This window comes from Muntiacus reevesi, chromosome 1 (assembly GCF_963930625.1).
Source record: "Muntiacus reevesi chromosome 1, mMunRee1.1, whole genome shotgun sequence".
NCBI classification, from domain to species: Eukaryota; Metazoa; Chordata; class Mammalia; order Artiodactyla; family Cervidae; genus Muntiacus; species Muntiacus reevesi.
The window spans coordinates 208,032,223-208,049,926 of record NC_089249.1 but is presented as its reverse complement, the minus strand read 5'-3'; positions in this window follow the sequence as shown (position 1 = coordinate 208,049,926).

The following is a 17,704-nucleotide window of genomic DNA, read 5'->3' as shown; positions in this document are numbered from 1 at the left end:
AGAGATGTCAATCTTTTTCATATTTTGGTCATTATTGTGACTCTGAATGGTAACATACTATGGTTTAATTTACATTTCCCTAATGACTGATGACTAATGAGCTTAAAGTTCAACATTCAGAAACTAAGATCATGGCATCTGGTCCCATCACTTCATGGGAAATAGATGGGGAAACAGTGAGTGGAAACAGTATCAGACTTTAATTTTGGGGGCTCCAAAATCACTGCAGATGGTGATTGCAGCTGTGAAATTAAAAGATGCTTACTCCTTGGAAGGAAAGTTATGACCAACCTAGACAGCATATTAAAAAGCAGAGACATTGCTTTGCCAACAAAGGTCTGTCTGGTCAAGGCTATGGTTTTTCCAGTGGTCATGTATGGATGTGAGAGTTGGACGGTGAAGAAAGCTGAGAGGTGAAAAATTGATGCTTTTGAACTGTGGTGTTGGAGAAGACTCTTGAGAGTCCCTTGGACTGCAAGGAGATCCACCCAGCCCATCCTAAAGGAGATCAGTCCTGGGTGTTCATTGGAAGGACTGATGCTGAAGCTCCAATACTTTGGCTACCTCATGCGAACAGTTGACTCATTGGAAAAGACCCTGATGCTGGGGGAGGATTGGGGGCAGGAGAAGAAGGGGATGACAGAGGATGAGATGGCTGGATGGCATCACCGACTCGATGGACATTTTGAGTAAACTCCGGGAGTTGGTGATGGACGGGGAGGTCTGGCGTGCTGCGATTCATGGGGTAGCAAAGAGTCGGACACGACTAAGGGACTGAACTGAACTGAATGACTGATGATGTTGGGCACTTTTTTCATGAGCTCTGTGACCATTCACATATTCTTCTATGGTGTTACAAAGTGTATTTTTTGCTTTTTTGCAGGAGGGAATTATTTGTTTTTTTATTATTGATATGTGGGAACCTATCACATATTCTGGGTTTTTAAAAATATTCTGAGAATTTTGCTGCAATTAATTATTTTTCCCATCTGTGGCTTGTCTATTCATTTTTAGTGGTGTCCTTTGACGAGGAGATATGCTTAATTTTGATGAGGTCCAATTTATTAATTCATATTTATGATTAACACTTTTTGTATTTTGATTAAAATAGATTTGCCTGTCCAAAGGTAATGAAGATATTCTCCTAATGTTTTCTTCAAGGAGCTTTATGGTTCTGAGTTTCACATATACACCTATGCCCATTCAAATTAGTGATTAGGTATGGAATGCAGTTTATTTCTAACTGGCCCAGCAAGATCTGTTCAAAAGACTTCACTATCCCTTTTGGATTGACTTGGTACCTTGATCGAAACTCAATTTCCATATGTGTCTATTTCTGGAATTTCAGGGTTTTTCCACTGATCTATTGTCTAACATTGTACCAAAGTAAATGATTTTAGTTACCACAGGTTTATATGTTTTGATATCAGATAGCATAAGTTTTAAGAATTTTTTTTTACTGTTGTTTTGCTATTCTGTTCGAGATTCTCTGCATTTCATATGAATTTTAAGTCAGCCAATTTCTTCCCAGTAGTATGCTGGAATTTTGATAGATATTGCTTCAATTCTATATTGATTTATGGAAAATGAAAAATATTTACTCATCCAAAGACATTTTATATCTTTCCATTTATTTAAGTAAGTATGCTTTAATTTCATTCAGCAATGTCTTGTAATTTCAATGTACAGATGTAGTCCATATTTTGTAGATTTATTTCTACATATTTGATGCTTTTAATGTTCAATTTTATTTTTCAGTCAGTCATTGCTATTATACAGAAATATAATTGATTACTATATAATGATTTTTATACTGAAAGCATATGTTTCCTTGATAAATTGGTCTTTTTATCAATATAGAATGTTTTTCATCTCTGGGAATTCTATTTGTCCTTATATTAATATAGTCAGTAGCTTTTTAATTTTTGGTATTTACGTGGTATATCTTTTTTACTCTTTTTTTTTACAGTTTCAGAATTTTCCATTTATGATTCTTTCAGAATCTTTTTACTTTTAACCTATCTCTGTCTCCTGTAGACAGTTGATAGTTAGGTCTTCTTTTTTAATCTAGTCCACAAATCTCTGCCTTTTAAGTGATATATTTGGCCAATTTATATTTAATATAATTATTAATACTATTGTTTTAAATTCTCAATTTGATTTTTTTCCTACTCATTCTATTTGTTCTTTCTGTGTCTGCAACTTCTTTCCTACCTATTGTGGGATAAATGAATATTATTGAGAACTTTATTTCATATACTGATTATTAAACTATAATACTATAATATATAAATATATATTATATATATAATACATAAATATAATACTATAATAATTGTTAAACTTTAATACTGCTGAATATGCATCTTTAAGTTATCTTATTTTTATTTCAAATAATAATATACTAATTCCTAAAATTATAAAAATTGTATGGTAGTATTTCTTATATCCCTCCCACCCACTGTGTTCTTTCTGTATTATATTTTACTGGTATATATGTTAAAGCCCTCACAATACATTGTAAGGTTTTTGCTTTAAATGATTGGTCTTTTCTACTTATCTATTTTATTTCTGGCTGCTCAGGGTCATTTCCTCCTCCAGGAGATCTTTCCAACCCCGGGATGGAACTCAGGTCTCCCTCATTGAGGGCAGACACTTTACCATCTGAGCCACCAGCGAAGCCATTGATTGGTCTTTTAAAAAAATAAATACACACATTTAAAACACAAACGGGTTCAAAGAAAAACTCTTTCTTAAGTTCCATTTGGTATCATTCTCCTCAGCCTGAAGAATTTCTTTCTCCATTTCATACTGTGAAAGTTGCCTGGAGATAAACTATTTCAACATTTTTTCTATCTGAAAAGATCATTATGTTGCCATCCTTTTTGAAGGATGTTTTTGCTGGATATACAGTTGTAGGTTGACAGGTCTATTTTGTTCTTTCAGCACTGTAAAATGTCTTTCCATAGTCTTCCACCTTCCATTATTCCTAGTGAGAACTTATCCATCCTCTCTCTTTAGGTGTTTACAAGCATGATTTTTCTCCAGCTACTTTTAAGTGCTGCTTTGCATTTTTGCTTTTAGCAATTGTCTACAATGTGTACATTGTGGCTTTAAATTTGTATTTAATCTGCTTGGATTTTTCAAATGGCTTGGATATTTCACCAACTTTAGAAAGTTCTCAACTATTATTTCATCAAATATTATTTCTCCCCCAGTTACCTTTTATTCTCTTAGACTATGTGACATTTTCCCACAGATCTCAGATGCTCTTTGCTTCTTTTATTACTTTTTAAACAAAAATTAGGTAGTTTCTATTGACTATTTAAAGTTTACTGAAATCTTCCTCTTTGGTGTGTAATCTGCTCTTAAGTTCATCTAATAAATTCTTCCTGGTGTTATATTTTTAATTTCTATTTAGTTTGATTTTTAAAAATAGTTTTAATATTTCTGGTAACATTTTCTATTTATTTGTCAATGCTATGCACACTTTTAACTATATATTTTATCACTTATTATCAAACAGAACTTAAAGCTGCTATCTGATGAGTCAAACATTTGGTTCATGTCTGAATCCACTTATACTGGCTCTTTCCTCTCTTGACCATGGGTATTGTTTTCTCCCCTGTGTATCTTGATATCTGTAATTACATGCCAGACATTATATAAGAGACAACAGAATCTAAAGCAAATAATGTTTATCTTTAGAAAGGTGCAGGTTCCTGTTTTGGTCAGTCTACTAGAGGTGAATTGAGTGGGTTAGGGGAGTCTGAATTTTGTAGCTGCTTTGGTTCAACCAAACTAAAACTGTCCCACAGTTGCACTCATCTCATGCTAGCAAAGTAATGCTCAAAATTCTCCAAGCCAGGCTTCAACAGTCCATAAACCATGAACTTCCAAATGTTCAGGCTGGATTTAGAAAAGGCAGAGGAATCAGAGATCAATTGTCAACATTCGTTGGCTCATAGAAAGAGCAAGTGAATTCCAGAAAAACATCTACTTCTACTTGATTGATTATGTCAATGCCTTTGACTGTGTAGACCACAACAAAGTGTGGAAAATTCTTCAAGAGAATTTCAGTCACTCAGTCATGTCCAACTCTTTGCAATCCCATGGACTACAGCATGACAGTCTTCCCTGCCTATCACCAACTCCTGGAGCTTGCTCAAACTCATGTCCATTGAGTCAGTGATGCCATCCAACCATCTCATCCTCTGTTGTCCCCTTTTCCTCCTGCCTTCAATTTTCCCCAGCATCAGGGTCTTTTCCAATGAGTCAATTCTTAGCATCATGTGGCCAAAGTATTGAAACTTCAGCTTCAGCATAAGTCCTTCCAATGAATATTCAGGACTGACTTTCCTCAACAGCAAAAAATGAAACAGTTTTTAAATGGGCAGAAGATTAGGTATTTTTTCAAAGAAGACCCATAGAAAGCCAACAGGTACATGAAAAGATGCTCAACATCACCAAACATCAGAGAAATGCAAGTCAAAACCACAATGAGGTAGCATCTCACATCTGTTAAAGTGACTTTTATCAAAAAGACAAATAGCAAGTATTGGCAAGGATGTGGAGAAAACAGAATACTTGTGCACTGTTGGTAGGAATGTAAAATGGTGCAGTCACTATAGAAAACTGTATGGAGATTCCTCAAAAAATTAAAAATAGAACTACCATGTGATTCAGCAGTTCCACTTAGGGGTATTTATCCCCCCAAAATATATATATTAACTCAAAAGATATATATATATACCCTCATGTTCAGTGCAGTATTATTTACAATAGCCAAGATCTGGAAGCAACCTAAGTGTTCAATGACTGATGAAAATGTACTAGACACACACAAAATGGGATATTATTCAGCCATAGGAAGAACGAAGCTTTGCCATTTGTGACAACATAGGTAGGCCTTAAGGACTTATTAGTCTAAGTGTAAATGAATCAAAGAAAGACAGATACCATGTTATCTCTCTTATATGTGAAAGTGAAAGTCACTCAGTCATGTCTGTCTCTTTGCGACCACATGAACTATACAATCCATGGAATTCTCCAGGCCAGAATACTGCAGTGGGTAGCCATTCCCTTCTCAAGGGGATCTTCCCAACCCAGGGATCGAACCCAGGGCTCCTGCATTATAGGAGGATTCTTTACCAGCTGAGCCACCATATGTAGAAACTAACAAAGAAAAAATAGATACAGAGAACAGATGGGTGGTTGCCAGAGGAGGGGTAGATAAAATGAGTGGAGGGTCAAAAGTTATAAAATTCTACTTATAAAATACATGTCATGGGAATATAATGTACAGCATGGTGACTATAGTTAATAACACTATACTGCATATTTGAAACTTGCTGAGAGTAGATCTTAAAAGTTCTCATCACAAGAAAAGAAAAAAACTTTTTTTGTATGTATGGTGATAGTTATTAACTAGGCTCATTGTGGTAGTCATTTCTCAATGGACTTCCCTGGTGGCTCAGATGGTAAAGAATCTGCCTCCAATGCAGGAGACCTGGGTTTGATCCCTGAGTTGGGAAGATCCCCTGGAAAGGAATGGCAACCCACTCCAGTATTCTTGCCTGGAGAATCCCATGGACAGGGGAGCCTGGCAAGCTACAGTCCATGGGGTAGCAAAGAGTCGGACACAACTGAGTGACTAATGCTCCATAATACAAACATTAAATCATTATGTTGTACACCTGAGATGTATGTCAATTAAACCTTAAAAAAGAAAAGAAATAGGAAAAAAAAAAAGTATTCATCACCATGTAGATGAGGACTAGCTGGTGATTTATGGATCTAGCCTCTCAATTTTGAAAAAAAATTAATAAAACGAAAAACTGGCTCACTTTAATTTTAGAATATAATGTTATCTACACATGGATGCCTGTATACAGACTTTAACGTCTTGGAAGGTATTATAGAATCCCTGGTGCATATAAAAGACCACTCAAAACCAATGACAGTTCATGGGATTATATTTGGAATTGTGCCCTATGCTAACTCATGGAAAAGAATAAATCTTTACATCATCATGGAAAATGAAGTGTGGCTAGTGGTCACAATGTATGATAATTTTGAGGACAAAACAATCAGAATATCTCCAAGACCATTGAGAAGTCCCTTTTCTATAAGCCCTTGTGAGTGTTCTAAGAAGAAATTTTCAGCTCTAAATGGGCATGTCCAATACTGAAACACCTATAAAAAGGTACTTTATAATTAGAATGTTTAAAACTATGGTATAAGTTAAATGTCCAAAGAATATTCTTTTTTTCCTTCCATCATGGCATACAGTATGCAATATGAAATTAAACACACTATGATATGTAAATAGAATAGTGACCCAATTAAAAAAAAAAAATCAGTGCCTCTGTTATGTGGAAGTTCACCAGAGTGTCTGTCTTCACCCTTTAAAGAGGTGAAAAATTTTACTAATTTTTGTCAATAGAGAGGCTTTTGAATTCTGCACATAGTGGCTTAAGGAAAAGTGTATTTCTTAAAGCCATGCAAATATTCTATTCTCCAAACTACATTTTACAGTTATAAGGAGCTTAATGTTTTGTTATTTCATGAAAAAATTATTCATAGTCTCCAATGAAGATTAAAAAATACACTAGATCAGAGGTCTCCAAACTATTATGGTACACTGCTAGCAGTAAAATGATGATAAGCAAAATCCCCCAATACACGCACATTTGTTTATTGATAAATTATATGCTTGTACTCTCATTATTAACTAGTATCTAATGGCAGAATATACACTTGGGATTAAAGCCATCTCAACTGATAATATGCATAAACCTATATTTGAAACAGTGTTCTTAATAATTGCACTTTTGTTGGCCAACTACTTGTCCACTCTGTTTATGTTTTGTTTGTTCGTTTTTCAAGAATATTGGCTGATGCTGCCCTTACTTGAGAAGTAACAGTCATGGTTCTGCCAGTATCTAGTTGTTTGTGCCTGCATCATGAGTACAATCTTTAATCTGCAGTTGTTCTGCCAGAATCTTTTAAAGTCATTTGTGCTTTTAAATTAAGAATTATCTGTCATCAAAATGGGTGATATAATGCACAGACTTCCTAAACCAGGCACACATAAACTGTAATACTCTGGGACTTACCTGGTGGTGCAGTGGCTAAGACCCTGTGCTCCCAATGCAGGGAGCCTGGGTTTGCTCCCTGGTTGGGGAGCTAGACCCCACATGCCACAACTAAAGTACCTGCATGCTGCAACAAAGATCAAAGAGCCTGCATGCCACAGCTAAGATCCAGCACAGACAAATACACAAATAAAAGTTTTAAATTGCAATAGACTGGATATTTGTATAGCATATATGATGTATGACACCATGAAAACTGGGTAAGGGGGTCTTGATCATTTCACATATTAAATACTAGAAAAAATAGTTGATTTCACATTTTTAAATTTAAAAAGGGGTAAGTTCTATTTTTGTTTTTTTCCCTGTATTCCATCATGCTCACTAACTAGGTTGTGTGCCTTCCTCTTTGGAACCCACAGGCTTAAATGACTCATATTTGAAAATGGAAAAACAGAACATGACTAAAGGAAAGGAAAGTGCTATTATTCATCTTCAAATACATTGTGCTTCAAGTAAAAATCAAATTGAAAATCGGGAAAGGATGACAAAACAAGCAAGAATCAAATTACATTCATTTCTAATGATCTTAATTTAAAGAGACGAGACAACTTCTTTCCTAGAAGAGAAGGAGCCAGGCTAACATGATAGGGAGAGCTGATTCTAGGCAGCATGCAGGAGGCTGATGTGGCTGGGAGAGTGAGAACATAAAAATCAAAGACTAAGACTGCTTAAGAGAAGAAGTTTTGTTAAAATAACAGTTAAAAAGTCAGTGGAAATCAAACTGAAAAAGGAGAGATGTATTTTCATTATAAGTGGGCCTAAGACTGTGCTTCTGTTGTCATGATAAAGTGGTAATGAAGGGGAAGGAAGTTTATTATCCTTTTCAATTACTGGCTTTATCATACATCACTGGTAAAACCAAGTCATCGTCGGTTAGTACCTTTAGCTACAATGACTCAGTGATACCACTTTCTTACTTCTTATCCTGTCTCCCCCTTTCCCCCTGTAAAGCTCAGGACTCCTTTTGTGCAACCCCACTCTTCTCTTCCCAGTACCATCAAGACTATTTTCAAATGATTCCCGCCCTCTCAGGCACCTTCAAATCCTCCTTACAGTTTTTACCCTATACCTTCAAACACGTATAGTTCTCTGCTCTCCTAGAAAATGTTCTCTTGACCCAGCTGCCCTCTCTAGCTGCTGCTATATATTTTTTCCTTTTACTGTCAAACTTCTCAATTTTCAAATAAGCAGCCTCTATCTGCTGCCTCTATTTTTTCCCCTGACATATTCTGGAATCAGGCTTCTATTCTTATTACTTTGCCAAAAAAGAATTTCCCATCCTCATTCAATCATTATTATGGCCTATTTGTGTTAGATCTCATCTCATCTCTCTCTCCCTCTCCTTTCCTGCTATATCCCAGGAGCCTGGCCTTGTCTACTTCCTGTCCCTAATCCAGAGTCCTTTCTTCCTATCTAGAATCTTCACTGCACCATGATGATGCCTCTCTGTTTACAGTATTAATGTTTCCTCAGTTTAATTCCTCATCCATACTCTGGACTTTCTCAGGTTTTCTCATCTGCATTTATAAAATCATTGTTGCAGTAGAAGGGACTGAATTTTTTGTGAATGGACATTGTCCTATGTTCTGATCAAGAACTGACTATCATGCCCAAGTTACCTTCTGTCTTTATTATGCTGATAAACGATAGCCATATAGTTTTGGTATGCCCCTGAGTCACTGTATATAACTAAATGTGTCAAACTAAAATGCATGAACTAGCCAGGCAACCTTAACCTGCATAATGTGATTACCTGCAACACAGGGCAGGGTTGAGTCACACAGCTTTTCGTGGAAGCCTTCTCAGGAACATGGACAACTACACTTTAGGCACCTTTTGTTTCTCTATGTTATTCTATTTTTAACACAGTAAGAAAGATGCTAATAAACATATATATGTGACAAGAGTTATAAGAAATAGGATGTAATACTCAAAATTTAAACATTATGAAACATAGGCATTTAGGGATGATCTGACCGTTCTATTTCCAATTACAATAAATTTCAACATTTTGGTTCTTGGGTTGCCTGAAGCCTGGTGTGTGTTCAAGCCTTTCAATTAACTAGCTAATATATTTAAGCTCTTCTCTAAGTGACATTCACTACTTTCTCTTTGCAAGCGCTTGCTAATCAATAGCTAGCGGAGATGAACTCTAAGTCATGAATAAGGTGATGATGTGACTTTTGTGCTTGCTGACTATGCCACTTCCCTCCAGGGAAAACATGACATGCTGAGGTTCCTACTTGCCTTGCCACATCACATCCCTGAGTTTTGATCTGGCTGATTTTCTAGAGAATGAATATCACATAGACCCCTCTACTTCCTGCCAGTAGCTTATTCTTGAAGTAAGTAAATTCAGCAAAGAAATCTGTTGACAAACTTTCCTTTCTGGTTAGAAGCCCTCATCAGCAGTTTGCAAGCTGGTATCAGTAATTCCTTCCATGGAAAGCCAAAAATCCACATAACAACAAAGCAAATGGATATAATACACAACATAGCCTTATGAAAACCATGATCAGTTCAGTTCAGTTCAGTCACTCAACCGTATCTGCTTCTTTGCAACCCCATAAATCGCAGCACCAGGCCTCCCTGTCCATCACCAACTCCCGGAGCTTACTCAAACTCATGTCCATCGAGTCGGTGATGCCATCCAGCCATCTCATCCTCTGTCGTCCCCTTCTCCTCCTGCCCCCAATCCCTCCCAGCTTCAGGGTCTTTTCCAATGAGTCAGCTCTTCATATAAGGTGGCCAAAGTATTGGAGTTTCAGCTTCAGCATCAGTCCCTCCAGTGAACACCCAGGACTGATCTCCTTTAGGATGGACTGGTTGGATCTCCTTGCAGTCCAAGGGACTCTCAAGAGTCTTCTCCAACACCACAGTTCAAAAGCATCAATTTTTTGGCACTCAGCTTTCCTCACAGTCCAACTCTCACATCCATACATGACCACTGGAAAAACCATAGCCTTGACCAGACAGACCTTTGTTGGCAAAGTGATGTCTCTGCTTTTTAATATGCTATCTAGGTTGGTCATAACTTTCCTTCCAAGGAGTAAGCGTCTTTTAATTTCATGGCTGCAGTCACCATCTGCAGTGATTTTGGAGCCCCCCAAAATAAAGTCTGACACTGTTTCCACTGTCTCCCCATCTATTTCCCATGAGGTGATGGGACCAGATGCCATGATCTTAGTTTTCTGAATGTTGAGCTTTGAGCCAACTCTTTCACTCTCCTCTTTCACTTTCATCAAGAGGCTTTTTAGTTCCTCTTCACTTTCTGCCATAACGGTGGTGTCACCTGCATATCTGAGGTTATTGATATTTCTCCCAGCAATCTTGATAGAATATATTATATTATTTATTGGATTGGGTGGCCAAAAAGTTCCTTTGGGTTTTTCCTTATGATCTTATGGAAAAACTCAAAGGAACTTTTTGGTCAGCTCGATATATTATTCTTCAATTTGAAGATTTGTTTCTGTCCCAGACAGCCTTCTATAATTATTCTAACCTTTACTACTATCTTTGGCCTCTGAATTCTTATAGAAATAAAAATTTTGCACTGAATTACAAAGTGCATATGCTATCATTTTTTGTTTGGTGTCAACCACTTATCTCTCTTTGAGGGTGGGGACTGTATCTTTTAGTTAAGATTGGTATCATATTACATATTGTAAAATGCGATGTAGTAGTAAATTAGCATTTATGTGTCTCTGGACAGTTAATGTCATTCAGGTGATGGGGAGGAAAATGTGGAAGGTAGTGGACAAAATAGTGTTAGAATATGAGTCAGGAATTTCTGAATTTCAAGTAATACAGATACAACCGAAACTAGTTTTATTCCTTTCATTCAACAGATATTTATTGAACATCTGTTGTATATGGATACTGTCCAAGGCCCTTGGAATATATTAGTGCATAAACCAAAGCAAGATTCCTCCTCCTGAGGCACCTCCATTGAAGTAGGCTGAAATAGATATCACACAGTAAACATAACAAGTAATTAGAAAATATAATGGAAGATTATGGGGGGAGAAAAGAAAAAAAAGAACAGTGTAAGTGATATTGGAGAGTTGCTGGGAGGAGACTTCAGGTCAGCGGTAGTCTCACTGTGAAGGTAACAGCTTGGTAAAGACCTGAAAAAGATGAGAGATGGGCATATTCCAGGCAGATGTGGCAGTGAATGCAAAGGCCCTGGAGTATAATCATGTTCAATATCAAAGCAGGAAGATCACTTAAGGAAGCATTTATAATAATCTAAGTGAGCGATGGGAATGGCAAGCATGGGAGCAGCAGTGGCATGCTATTTATGTCTAGAAATGTAACATATTCTAGATAGAGTTGGAAATTAGAATCAAGAAGATTTTCTGATAGAGTCAACTTGAGAGGGGAGAAAAGGAAGGAGGACAAGGATAAATTCAAAGGTTTTGGCTTGAGCAATCAGAAGGCGGCAGCTGCCATCTGGCTAAGATGGGGAAGACCATAGGAAGAGCAAATATTGAGGAAAAGATCAATTTGGGGCATGTTACACTGGACATTTCTATTAGACACTTAAAAAGATATTGATTAAACAAGTGAATAATACACCTGAAATTTAGATTTAAGATCTGAGCTGGAGCCTAATTATAGCTTTAAATCATTGTTGTCAACAGCCAACCCACTCTCCAACTGCAAAATGGCTAAATGGTATTATGTCTGTATTAATTGTATAAAATCATCAAGTTTGTACTTATAAGGGAAGAAAGCCCGTGGGACTGCATTTATTAATTTATACTTACATTCTAACAGCCTATTAAATAAATTAAAAAATCTACCTCTTACACTGACCCCCATTCCCCAATTTGGGTTTTTCTCCAAAACAATGAGTATCAAAAACTAAAGGTGATAGAAAGTACCAATATCTTATATCTACAGATATCTTCTTTTCTTATAAGCCTATATATATATATAAATATATACCTACAATATACCTACACCTTTCTCTCTCTCTCTCTCTGTATACATATATAAACACACACAGCATACGTATGTTCTTTAAGACAATGCCGTAGATGTTGGTTTACCACAGTTGAATCAGACTGACAAAAGTAAAACACTGCTGTCATTCATAGCTATGGGAATAAAAGTTAGGGTGCCTTTTTCCAACAGTGATTTTTCTAAAATGCACATGCTCATTTTACCAGCTCAAAGATGGTACTAGCATTAAATTTAAGCCAATGGACAGGCATGCTAATTTTTAAGTACCTTTAGTCTCACCACATACCAGCATGAAGTTCTCATTGCCAAAAATTTTGATTCTGTTGCTACAACACAGGAAATTTAGAATCAAATGGGTTTTAAAGTAATTCTAAGGTGCGGAAAATAGTCCTAAGTAACACACAATAGGGCAACAAATCTTGACCTTGACTGGAAACTCCAGTTGCTTATTCTAACACTAACATCAAGAATGCTGGATTTGGTGATATGCAAAGGTTGTATCCCTGAAATCAAAACCCTAATATTTTAAGAGAAGTATCCTGAAAATCTTCTCATATGCATGCTCAGTCTAAGAGCTATGAAATTACTTTGCATTTTAGCTTCCCCCTCTGGAAAATAATAACAACATTTTCCCTGAAAGGTGGTACAAAAAATGATTCAATGCTAAAAAACTGATGAAAAGTATTTAACCAAAATGTCATGCAATTCCAAGGTCAGAGTTATTTTACTAATTATAATAAAAATCTTATCTCCAAATATTAAGATTTTTATTATAATTAATAACTGCTGATGGTGACTGCAGCAATCAAAGTAAAAGATGCTTGATTCCTGGAAGAAAAGCTATGACAAACCTAGGCAGTATATTAAAAAGCAGAAACATCGCTTGGCCAACAAAAGTTCATATAGTCAAAGCTATGGTTTTTCCAGTAGTCATGTACAGATGTGAGAGTTAGACCATAAAGAGAGCTGAGCACCAAAGAACTGAAGTTTTTGAACTGTGGTGCTGGGAAGACTCTTGAGAGTCCCTTGGACAGCAAGATCAAAGCAGTCAATCCCAGAGGAAATCAATCCTGAATATTCATTGGAAGGACTGATGCTGAAGCTGAAGCTCCAACACTTTGGCCACCTGATGCAAAGAGCTGACTCACTGGAAAAGACCCTGATGCTGGGAAAGACTGAGGGCAGGAGAAGAAGCGGATGACAGAGGATGTGATGGTTGGATGGCATAACCAACTCAATGGACATGAATTTGAAAAAACTCCAGGAGATGGTGAAGGACAGGGAAGCTTTGGGTGCCATAGTCCATGGGGTTGCGGAGAGTCAGACTTGACTTAGTGACTGAACAACGAAATATTAATTATAATATTCAACAGAAGTAATGTTCAATTAGATTATTATATCAGGAAATTCTGATTAATGTTTCATCAATAATTCTAGTATATGTATGTATATAACCCTTGGGATTCCATTGTGGCTCAGCTAGTAAAGAATCTGCCTGCAATGCAGGAGACCTGGGTTCGATCCCTGGGTTGGGAAAATCCCCTGGAGGAGGCTGCGGCAACCCACTCCAGTATTCTTGCCTGGAGAATCCCCATGGACAGAGGAGACTGGCGGGCTATAGCCCATGGCATCACTAAGAGTCGTCCATGACTGAATGACCTAGCACAGCACAGCACATGTAACCCTTAGTTCTGCAAAACTTGACACACAAGTACACATTTAAGCCATTCTTTCCAACAATATAAAAGCTATTTTATGATCAGCTCTTTGGCCTTCAACCACTTCATTTTGCAGAGCATATATTTTAAGAGGCCTAGATACAAGAAGTTCAAAATATCTAACCTTAGTGAGCTAACTTGGGTGCTGACAGGAAAATCCTAGACTGTAATTATTCTAACAATAGAATCAGGTTACAAACTCCCTCACCATGTGGGGTCAAAAGCTTCCCCTGGAAAAGCAAAGGTATCTCAGTGAACACAAAAGGCAATATGGCTCATAAAAAATTCATTATACTGCCCTTCTCTTACTGTGCTAAGACAGATGTAAAGTCTGGGATTTTCCCAGTAGAGCCTTCTCATAGCATTTAGAAAATGAGGCTAGAAACACATATACACACACACACATGTTAACAGAGCGTATTGAGCTTGATGAGAGAGTCGTAAGTAAAGCATGTCACACGCCTCAGATCAAAGGTGTCACACATTCAGCAGCAGCCTCTTTTAATGCAAAGGACCACCGCATGCATGCGCTGCCACTGCTGACAGAATTATGGGAGATGCGGGTGGAATGTCGAACATGTAGAGAATAGGCCTGTAATTATTCACAAAACTTCAGGAAATAAACATTCACTTTCAAAAAATTGTTTTCAGCTGCTTTAAAGCCAAGTGACAGCTAAATTACAGTTCAGGGAAGGAAAAGTTTCCATTTTCTAATTTGATGCATTTTGTTGCATCATACTACATTATCCAGAGTCAGCGCTGCCATTTCCTGTCATGCTTCAAACCGCAGGCTGAAAGCTCCAGGCAGCTGAAAGCCTTGTTTGTTGGGTCCCACAGTCCGCTAAGTGTACTGTGAGAACACTGTCTGGGGACTTGGGGCAAGTCTCTTGGTTAACATTCCTAGGATTTCCACAAGTGCTTTTGGCTGTACATGCTGTGGCTGCTCCTCAGCATCTTCTTTGTGCCAAGCTGTGCTATGTTTATGGAAACTCTGCGGGTCCTGCCCAGGAACAGCCCCAAACTCACATTTCTCCCACGGCTTTGCCAGGAAAGGGGGATGGAAAAGGGGGGAGAAGAAATGGTGGGAATCCAAACAGCAAGTCTTGGGTGCTTACAAGCTGATTGGTAACTGTCAGGAAAATAAATAAGGTGCGATATATCTGACAGGATAAGAAGGAAGAAAGGAAATTAAGTTTTTATTAAAAGAGATAACAGCAATGCTATATCAGGCAGGCTGTTTGCTCTTGCCTGCTGAGTCTTGTGATGATGACTCCCAGTTCTTTAAATAATAGACTGTCAGAAATGGCCTAAGAGATTCATAGAAGCTTTGTTTTTCTACAGACCATACTCTCATAAAACATTTAAGATACTCTAACCAAAAATATAGGGGGGAAAATCCTATATATTTTGCTTAATTTGAGACCATGAGCTAGATTTTTCAACATTAAAACTTACACTGTGTATTCAAAAGGAAAACACTTACTACAACAGTTTTACACACAAAAGAAGCTAAAAAGTCCTGACTGAGTTTATTATTTATAACAAGAAATTCAAAGTAATGTTCCTGACTCCTTCTCATTAGGATCTTATGATGCCATTTATTTCTACTTTGAGTAGCTCAAAAAAGCCAAAACAAATTTTAAAAAGTAAAGATTAACCTCAAGTATTAAAAAAAATGACACTCTCTCCCTTTAGATTAAGCCACTTCCCTGACAGAATCTGCTGCACGATAAACTGCTGAGGTAGGCAAATTTTTTTTTTTTTTACTCCAAATGATCCCCATACCTTGGAAACCTATCTTTTAAAAATTATGAATGACCCAAATAATTTAGTATAGAACAAATAGAGGATAAAAGAGAGGACTTGCTCCAAATGAGATAGGCATCCTTCTTAGCACAAATCAACATTGTTCATATGCACTTGCTTCCTTCAGAGCACTGAACCAAGAGCTCCCAAACAACATTTCTTCACACTTCACAATTTTAGCATGAAGAGTTCCTGGGTTGCAATGAAAATGGATTTTTTTTTCTAAATAAGTTTTGAAATTCAGATATTATAAGTTGTGTTCGGATGATTACACGATTTATGGTGGCAAATCCTTCAGTACTGGTGAAGTGGGAAGATCGGCAGATTTCAGTGCAGTCAGGTTACAAGTACAGACACTCCAATTTTCAATTTAATGGGTTATTTTGGTGTGGAAAAGGTTGAAGTTTGAGTGAGAAATGAGAAAATAATTGTCTGAGGTATGAGAGATGTGTAGAGTTGCTACGGATTTAAATTATTTTTGCAGAACCAAAATACATGAACTATATTACATGTCCTGTCAAAAAAATTCTGATTTCTAAATTTATTTCAAAAATTATAAGAAAGGAGTACAACTTAAGTCACATAAAATTGTGCTGAAAATCTTTGGGAGAAACAAAGCATAATGATAATAAACAAATTTAGTTACCACATGTGCATTGTTTACTGAAATAAACTGCTTAAAATCAAGACTATTCCAGAATATCTGTAGTTCATGCCAAATATTCAGCAGGAAACTTATGGCTATAAATTACTAAAAAGTCTGAAGAAAGATGAATTATACAAACATAAGACATTTGACTAAATCTCAAAAGGCATCTGTTTAAGATGGCTCTGTAAGCTCACACTTAAACACATATTTCTTTCCCCAAAACAGAGCAATGGTAGGTTAAATCAACTAGAAATAACTCAGTTCAAAAAAGATAAACAAACATCTTCAAGTACTACAAGTGGAACAGAAATGCAGAGCACTAGTAGAACTGAAATCCAGTGCTTTCTCAATTCTGGCACAGTGTGGTCAAAATCTTGGGTACTGAAAGGTTAACAGAGTCTAGAAACGCTTCATGTGAGATAGCAGGCAGAAGCTAGTGCTATCACTTGAAGCCAAGACTAGAAGCTAGGACTCTCTTCAAACACATCATATAAAAAGTCCAAAAAATGAGCACTGTTTACAACCCAGAAAATCAACAACTAAGAGAGCAATTTATTCCATATAAAATTAATTCCAGGGAGCATTTTGTCTTTAAAATAAGGATAGTTTTCCATAACAAGAAAGAAATTACAAAATAAATCACAGAGAAATGAAAAATGAAAACAGTGGCTATGTGAAAAGTTTATTAGAAACCATGGGAATAAAAAAGTAAACTTGTATAAATTGTATAAATGCTGAAATAGTCACAAAGATAGAACCAGTTAATTTTAAGAACTGATGAATTCACTCAAAGTGCATTACGCAGAGATAAGTAAAATAAAGAGTAATTGTGGGCCAAAGGATAATCTGAAGGGCTGAGTCCAAATTGGTTTCTAAATGAAGAGAAGGGAGGAAATAAGAGACAGACAGTATTTAAAGAAATAGTTGAGACATTCAATAACTGAAGAAACCCATGAATCTTCATATTATAAATTCATTCTGAATGCCAAAATAGAAACATAAAAATAAATTCTATACCTAGACATGTACCATAAAATTGCTCAGTATTAATGAAAATAGAAAAATCCTAAACTATCAAAAAGAAAAGACCACTTATCTACCAGGAATAATTCTGAAACTGGTAAAATTTTCATAAAGCAACAGTCAAGTCTAGAAAACAACTTAACAGTACTCAATAACATCTGCAAAGTACTGAGAGAAAAATAACTGGTAACCTATAATTTTATACCCAGCTAGCTATCACTTAAGAATAGCAATAACAACCACAACAACAAAATGTAGATACAAAAAAAAAACCCAAGAGAGTTTCACTATAAGACTAAAAAATACATTTGATTCAGAAGAAAAATAACGTTGAAAATTACTGGACAGAAAAGAAAATGTTAGAAACTGATAAGAATGTGTCA